Genomic DNA, 8,302 nt, shown 5'->3' with positions numbered 1-8,302 from the left:
TAGATTAGCGGGGCAGCTGTGAGCATATTCGCTAACTCAGCCCCAGTGCCTGCCAACCCTTTCTCCTCAACTTTCACCTCCTCCTTTCCTCATTCCTGTTGTCTTCTTATGGGTTCCAGCCAGTTGTTTTGGATCATTTGAAGACTTTTCTTTCCAAAATGAAGCAACTAAAGGCCTGCCACTCAAGCAGTGGATGTAGGAACAAGTGTGGATTGTACATCAAGTGGATTTAGGAGCTGTTGGGAGAGTATTTTAGGTATGTTAAATTATTCTCAAATCAACTGAACTTGTTTGTCGCTGTTGAACTTGTCTATTGGAGCCAACAGCAATGCTGAAGTCCTGATTTTGCAAAGCAAGACTGTTTGTGGAATAATTAAATGACGTGCAGAAAGTTTAAATGATGTTCACTGACAGTGATTTAATAGATTAAGTGCTAGAGGGTTTTTCTCGACTCGTGGCATCTGTATTTCAATTGGTATTCATCACTGCTTATTTGCATAAGTTGAGCTCAATGAAAATCTCTGGCTGCTTCATTGTTGCAAATTGCTGTCATTTGCGAATGCTTCATTATACTAAAATGTGTTGTGTATATTTTGTAAGTGAATTAGTTTTCAGACAAGGGTTCATCTGTATAGTTGGTCAAGGGCACAGACTAGTTAAGGAAAGACACTATAGGCAAAACAATTGTTTTTCATGCATTTGTCAATTTTGAGATTTTGGCCTATTTGGCTTCTATAACATGTCTTCTTTTAGACTAGAGGAAAGAAAACATGCAAAATATACATTTTATTACACTTTGCATCAGTAGATTTCAGTTACAATACATATTTGAAAGGCTGTTTTCTCAAAATGAGTTTTTGCTCCACTTTAGCTGCACTTACATACACCAAAATTAACATCTATATTCTAAAGGTTTTTACAGTGTTTTTTTTCATATATCATTAGCCTGATTTATATAACATTTAAAATAGTGATTTAAAAAAATATATTTTTTTCATCTGTTTTTTGCTGTTAATATTTTCTGATTTATGGAGTGATAGAGACATCCAAAATCCCCTCTCTTTCTGAAAATAAATAAATCAAATAATATAAATAATAATAATAATAATAATAATAATAAATAAAATAAATAACTAAATAAATAAATCAAAAATACAAATAATAAAATTTGTAAAATTTTAAAATAAAATAAAAATAAACAAATAAAAATATAAATAAATAATGTAATATGAAAATGAATCATGAATTTTTAACCTGGCTCGATCCAATGTGCGGATTTTTGGAAATGTGTGCAATTTAGTGCATGTTGAATTAGATAATGCCCCATTTGCATATTCAGCCATAAACTTGTAATATAGCCGTCTTAACGTACTGTGATTAATCAGCTGGGGAAGTATGGTAATATCTATTAGTCACAGTTTTTACCCTCTGCACCTGTAGTGTCTTTCCTCATGTAGCTGACTGTGCAGTCAGCTGATCTGACATGCTCAAGACTGAAGTAAATGTCCCTTGAAATAACGTGATCCCAATTGCATTGTGAAGTAGGTAGGGAAATATTGAATTATTATTGTACATTTTACAAAGAAAATGTGACGTACAATAGTGCTGGGCAGTATACCGGTTCATACCGAATATTTATTCATATACCGTGTTTATTTTTGTTATGATATGAATTTAAATGAGAGTGACTCCTGGTTAACATGTATTAAAAGGGGTCGTGTTTAGTCACTATTTAGTGTGGTATTTTTTGACAATATTCACTCATCATGACAGTAAAATAGGGCATTCTAAGTCAATATACTGCAGTATTTCCTCTCTCAATCTGTAGAAAATATAGTTAACACTCGGTCATGCATGAAAAAAAAAATACCGTCATGTACCGTGAAACCTGTATAATTTTGAAAAATACCGTGATATAAATTTTTGGTCATACCGCCCAGCACTAACGTACAAACAAGCACCAATGTTGTAGGTCGATGTCTTTATTAATGTGATGATGCTTGACTTAGCAGTATTTTTGGGCTTTTTGTGAAGCTGTCTCAGTGTTTGCGCTCAGTAGACATTATTTCACTGTGATGTGACAGTGCACTTGTTCTGACATGAGCTGCTGCAGATGGGGTGAGAAAACTCAAGTCCCGTCGTGACCCCTGTGATTTAATGCATTCACATTAACACTCTTCAGTAGGTCAGTGCCTCTCCAAACCCTGTACTACAGCACATTTTCACATGTCCTGCTTTTTTTTTTGTCTTTTTAAAGCATGAGGCAGGAATCCCATGTTTTTATGGAGAATCTGTTGACTTTGTTCAGTTAGTTGTGAACTTTAGGTGTAGTTACTTTTGTTAATATTTTTATTAATTTTATTTTATAATGATTATTTATTTTTAATAAGATAAATTTAACTCAAAACGTTTTTTTTTTATATATATTTTAAATGTTTATTTTATGCTAACTTAATGTATTTTTATTTTGTAATTTTGTTTTTTACATTTTTATTTATTTTTAATCAGATAATTTTTGACTTAAACTGCAGATTTAAAAAAAAAAATGTTTAAAGTATTTTATTTATTTTTATTTTTTATTTTAAATATTTCAAGTATTTTTTCATTTTATACAAATTTAATTATATTTTTTATGTTGTTTAATTTAATGTTTTTTACATTGTTGTTTATATTTTAATACCATAAATGTTTTTATGCAGTTTTTATTTTACTAATTTTATTTTACAATTACATTTTTTGTATATTATTTATTTATTTTAATTTAATTTAATTTCCACAATCTACCATACACAGGTATAGAGGTTTATGTTAATTAATTTAATTTTTTTTATGTTTAAAGTATTTTTTATGTTATGCTAATTTAATTATATTTTTGTTATGTTTAATTTAATTTTGTTTTACATTGTTGTTTATATTTTAATACCATACATTTTTTTAATGCAGTTTTTATCTTAATGGTTTAATTTTACAATTAATTTTTTTACTTTATTTATTTATTTATTTGTACTTTTAACTATTATGAAAAACCTTGATAACGGTGTTGTAAAATTTGCTAAACTCATAAAACAAATGTAAAAGAACCTAGCTCATGTAATATTTCTTTCAGGCTCTTGACAGTTTTCAGATGGATAAGCAGCACCTGGTTTCATTGACCGTTTGCTGAAGAAGAGAAAAGATGGACTCCAGAACCTCTTTTATACCTTATTATATCACTGGCAGGTTGTCATTAGGGAAGGCAGCCGGTGGGTTTGTGCGTCCAGTAATGGCTGGCATGCGGTGTTGCTGGTATATTGTTGTGGCCTGCTGAGGCACCTCGTCTCTGCCAGCCGCGCTGTATGAGAGCTTCTCCAACGCTGCCACACACAACAGATGGTTGATTTGAAAGAGGCCCACCGAGGAGCTCGAGCCATCAGATGTCTCCTTTAGAGTGGCCAAGAACAAACGCGAGCCCCTTCAGTCGAGACGCTCCGATCCACCAGCTGTACAAGATCAAAGTCAAGGGTATGAGAAGTGAGCTGCTCGGAAATTATATATTTAATTTGTGTGTTTTTAGAAACATTTTCGGATCACAACCAAAATGGGATGCAGATCAAATCTCAGAGCCACAGAGACATCATTCAGACTCTGTCTTGTGCAGCTTAGACGAGTATTACTCAAAATAATGTCTATTTATTACTAAATAAAAATATAAAACAACATAAATAAAAGTTCCATGGTTTAATGTTTGAAAATGGAGAAATTAATATAAATATATTAAACAAAATTATTAGTTTGTAATTTTTTGGGGGTAATTTTACAGTCGCAATGTAAAATAAAATTATTATATTATTTTCTGAATTTTTTTTATTTTACAGCAAAATATCCTTTATAATATTAGATATTTATGTGTTAAATATTAAATTTCTCAATTTGTTTCTTAGTCTTCTTTGTTTTATTTAGTAGTAATAGTAGTAATAATTATATCTCAGTAGCTGTAATAATAATAATAATAGTAAAATTATAATAACAGTATTGTTGTTATCAATAATAATAATAGTAGTAATAAATAAATTAAAAAATAATAATAATTATTATTATTATTTTTTTTTTTTAGTTTTAGTTTTACATTGTGAGCAGTGCATAAACCGGAGCTACTTAGTAGCTGTTACTGAATAATAGTTACTTATGGCTGATATTATGTCAAAGATTTTATTTTTTTATTTTATTTTATTTTGATAATTTATTTTAATTTAATTTCCACAATCTACCATATACAGGTATAGAGGTTTATGTTAATTTTTATTTATTTAGTATTTTATTTTATTTCTTTTGCATTGCATTGCATTTTATTGCATTTATTTTATTTTATTATTTCAGCGGTCTACCTTATAAAGGTATTTTGTAAGGGTATTGTGTTTTTTTGTTTTGTTTGTTTTTTATTTTGTCATCAGTGCATAAACTATACACCTGAGCAGCTGAATATGTTACATATAGCTGATATTAGCTCAAAGATTCATGTTTGCAGAAATTCAGTGGTGATTCTTCATTTCAGGATGAGCATTGAGTTACTACAGAAGCATGCAGCCTTAAGTACGCACTTAAACCTAGTATGCAGAAGTAAAGCACTTCATTTTAGTTCGAGTTCAAACATTTTTCTCTCTCTTTCTTGCTTTGCTCACCATTACTTTGAATACAGGAGCCTTAGATGTGCTAATGCATCATGGGGGTCAAAAGCCAGTTCATGCACTTTGTCTTGATCTCTTCCTGTTTCAAGGCTCGGCACAATAGATATGCAATTTACTCTGTTGGAGTATGCAAAGTGAATGAACTCTAGCCTCTTCAGTTTCTCCAGATCTTGTGTTTTTCCACGAATGTGCCGCCTGTTTTATTTGCAGTAAACCGCCCCACAGCAAACAACAACCAACTCACATCCTTGTGTTTGGGCTCAGATCACTGTCTCTGTAAGGACTGCTCATGTCCTTGTGCTGGTTGTGTTTTCTCCACAATTTATATGGATTTCTGTATTTTCCAGCCTGAATTATGACCCACATGCAAGACAGCCATAAATATATAGAAAATTATAGCAGTAGTAGTAGTAATTATTATTATGTAATTTAACTGATTTATTATGTAATTAACTTATCTAATTTTTTTTTTTACAGTACAATAGTTTTATTGCAAAAGTAAAATTTCTTTGATTACATTTTTATAATGGAAATGTTATCAAATAAAAATAAAAATGAATAACAATTTAATAATAATGATAATAATAATTTATTTTTAAATACTTTGTTAAATTTTGATAATATAAATGTTAATAAAATAAAATATTTTGAATAGCAATTTAATTAAAATATTTTTTTTAATATATTTTCAAAATGTTTTTATTATTGCAATAAGTATATCTATTTATTGATACTTTTTTTAAATTCAAATCTTTATAATTTATAATTCAATAATAAATTAATTTAGTAATTAAATTATATAAACATTTAATTAAATTTTAAGTTAAATTATGTAAATATGATTTTGAGTAATAATAATAATAATAGTTATTACTATTATGATTATTATGAAATACTCATTTTAATTTTATAATACAATGGTAATATTGCAATATTTTTTATATTTTTATATAATCATTTTTATCATTAAAGTTTTAATAAATAAACTATTATTTTGAATAATAATAATAATAATAGTTCTCTGATCATATGGCAGACTGCTGCTATTTAAGAGCGGTTTCTCTTGTTGATGCTCCATGCTGTAAAAATGTGGTTCCTCCAGCAACAAGTGTCCTGGAAGGACCGTCACATACACCAGGAAAAAGGGCTGTGTCTTCAGGGACAGGTGCTTTAATATGGGCTACTGGCCAGCAATTTCATTTGGACCGAGGATAGATGGCTCTGCTAGCAGCCCATTTCTATTTTCTGTGGAAGGAAGGATCTGGGGATTTGAGAGGGGTTTCCAGCCGCTCCAGGGCAAACCGCTGACACTGCTTTGGCTCTAAAACTTCAGAAGTTCTCTTTGTCTTTAGCACAAGTCTTCTGGTTGCACAAGCTGTCGATGTGTTTGGAAACGTGTCTGAAGTCAATTGATAACGCGACAGACTCTCAGCATTGCCGTTAGTGTGAATTAGCATCGTCTTCTGCAGTTTTTTGTTCTTTCAGATCAATTACTGTCTTGGCAGTGCAACAGTTTAAAGTGAATCTTGCATGGCAGGTGACATGTTTATAGCTGATTACCTGAATAATAAAACATCTGGTTTAATAGCGTTGATTTGAAGGGAACACTCATGCACATGCGCATTGGCTGGACCAACCTGAAATACACTGTAAAAAAGATTTTTCGAAGTAAATAAAAAATGTTATCAGTTTTACGAAAAAATACCATTGCAGTCTTTCTGCTTCAGTGTGTTACTTGTCTTTGTAATTTACTTTTCTTTTTTCAGTGTATACAGGTTTTGAGAGTTATTTCAGGCTAAGAAACAATGTTTATGATAATATTTATATAATATAGTATTTATTAATGTTTTATTATTAATTAATTAGCTTTTATTTTTTATATTTTTAGTTTTCATTTGAGTTTTATTTGAAGTTTTAATAATTTATGTGATTTTGTCATTTTTAGTAAGTTTATATATTTCTGTATAGCATTAATTTATTTTAGTTTTTAATTTATTTAATTTATTTAGTTTTCATTATTTTAGTACTTCAGCTTCAACTTATTTGTTTCACTGTCGTGATAACCAAAAAAGACGCTGTCATAAATTGTAATGTTGTATTGTAAAATTATTATTATTATTATTATTATTATTATATTGTGAAATATTCAATTTGGGAATTTTACAGCAAAATATTACACTAGTTTTTAGGTATTTTGTTTTTATTTAATAATAGCAATAATAAATTATTTATTATTATTACTTAAATATAAAAAGTTAAGTAATTATTATAAATTATTATCTTAATTATTAAACATATTATTTATTAATTTATCAATTTCAATAATAATAATAATAATAATTATTATTATTATTATTATTACGTAATAAAAATATAAAAAGTAAAATAATAGTAATAATTATAAATTATTTTACTTATTCAAAATTATTATTTATTAATTTATCAGTGAATGATAATAATAATAAGTATTATTATAATTATTTTTTTTTTGTTTTTTTTAGCCATAATGATATGTAATCACAAAATTTTGGCCTAACTGTGCAGCCATACAAACAGGCACAGCAAACCTGTTTTTTAAATCACTATTGCAATGTTTATCTGAAAAATCACAATTACATTTTTCCCCAAATGGTGCAGCTCTGTTTTAAAGTAACACTTTCTATTCACAGTTTCCTTTTCTCTCTTTGCAGTGACTGAATGTGGTGCTGTCTCTGCTCTCTAGTCTTTATTTCCTGCTCAGTTTCTTTATTCCGTCTCAGACCTGTTTTCAGCGTCTCTTTGATCGTCTGATCCGTGTCGATCTGGTCGCTCTCCCTTGTCGCTCAAAATGAAAATTTCTCTCTGCAACTCTTTCAGCCACCAACTGTTGATGAGCGAAGGGTGTGATTCCCTACAAAAACTGGCTAAGTATTAAATTCCCAGCGGTGCTCGGCGCAGGCTTCAAAGAGCCAGGCCCGTCTTATTACAGAGGAGCTTTTAGACTCATAACGTCCAGAGCAGCACGCTGGTGCTAATTTGAGTGTCAGCTTGTGGTGGGCGCCTCCCCGTCGAGAGTTATGAACCGCGGATAAAAGGAAGGGTGTGTTTCGGGGGGCCATTTGGATCTGTGTTCGGGAGGGTTGGATGGGCTGACTTGGCCTTCGTCCCAAACAAACATGCACCGTTAAGAATAGCCCGTCAGTAGGGCGAGAATCTGTTCCCAGGACCTAATAATGAACTTCTGAGGATAAAAGACTCACATTAACTGGCCTAACGGTTTAATTGCTCGAGTTTTGTTTACTCGACTTGGCCCGTTTCCATCTCGCCTTAATCTTTTAAACTAAATAAACGTTCCATAGTTTAATGTTTGAAAATTGAGAAATTAATTTAAATATATTAAATATAAATATTAGTTTGTAATTTATTTTTGTTGTTTTTGTACAGTTACAGTGTAAAATAAAATAATTATTATATTATTTTCTGAAATACTAAATTTTGTATAAAATATAATTTATGATATTAAATATTAAATATATTAAATATTTCTCAATTTGTTTCTTAGTCATTCTAATATTTTATCTAGTAGTAGTAGTAGTAATAAACAAAATAAATATATAATAAATGTGTATGTATATATATATATATATATATATATATAT

At 29.6% G+C, this 8,302-nt stretch overlaps 1 protein-coding gene across 1 annotated transcript in view; it reads left to right on the top strand.

Annotated features, from left to right (window-relative positions):
* The window catches only part of LOC107667119 (signal-induced proliferation-associated 1-like protein 2), a 156,300-nt gene that overhangs the window by 38,499 nt on the left and 109,499 nt on the right, over positions 1-8,302 (top strand). The window lies entirely within an intron of this gene.

Source organism: Sinocyclocheilus anshuiensis, unplaced genomic scaffold, assembly GCF_001515605.1.
Source record: "Sinocyclocheilus anshuiensis isolate Anshui unplaced genomic scaffold, SAMN03320099.WGS_v1.1 scaffold665, whole genome shotgun sequence".
In the NCBI taxonomy this organism is placed as follows: domain Eukaryota; kingdom Metazoa; phylum Chordata; class Actinopteri; order Cypriniformes; family Cyprinidae; genus Sinocyclocheilus; species Sinocyclocheilus anshuiensis.
Note: the sequence above shows the minus strand (reverse complement) of the source record. Positions and strands in the feature narration are given on the sequence as shown.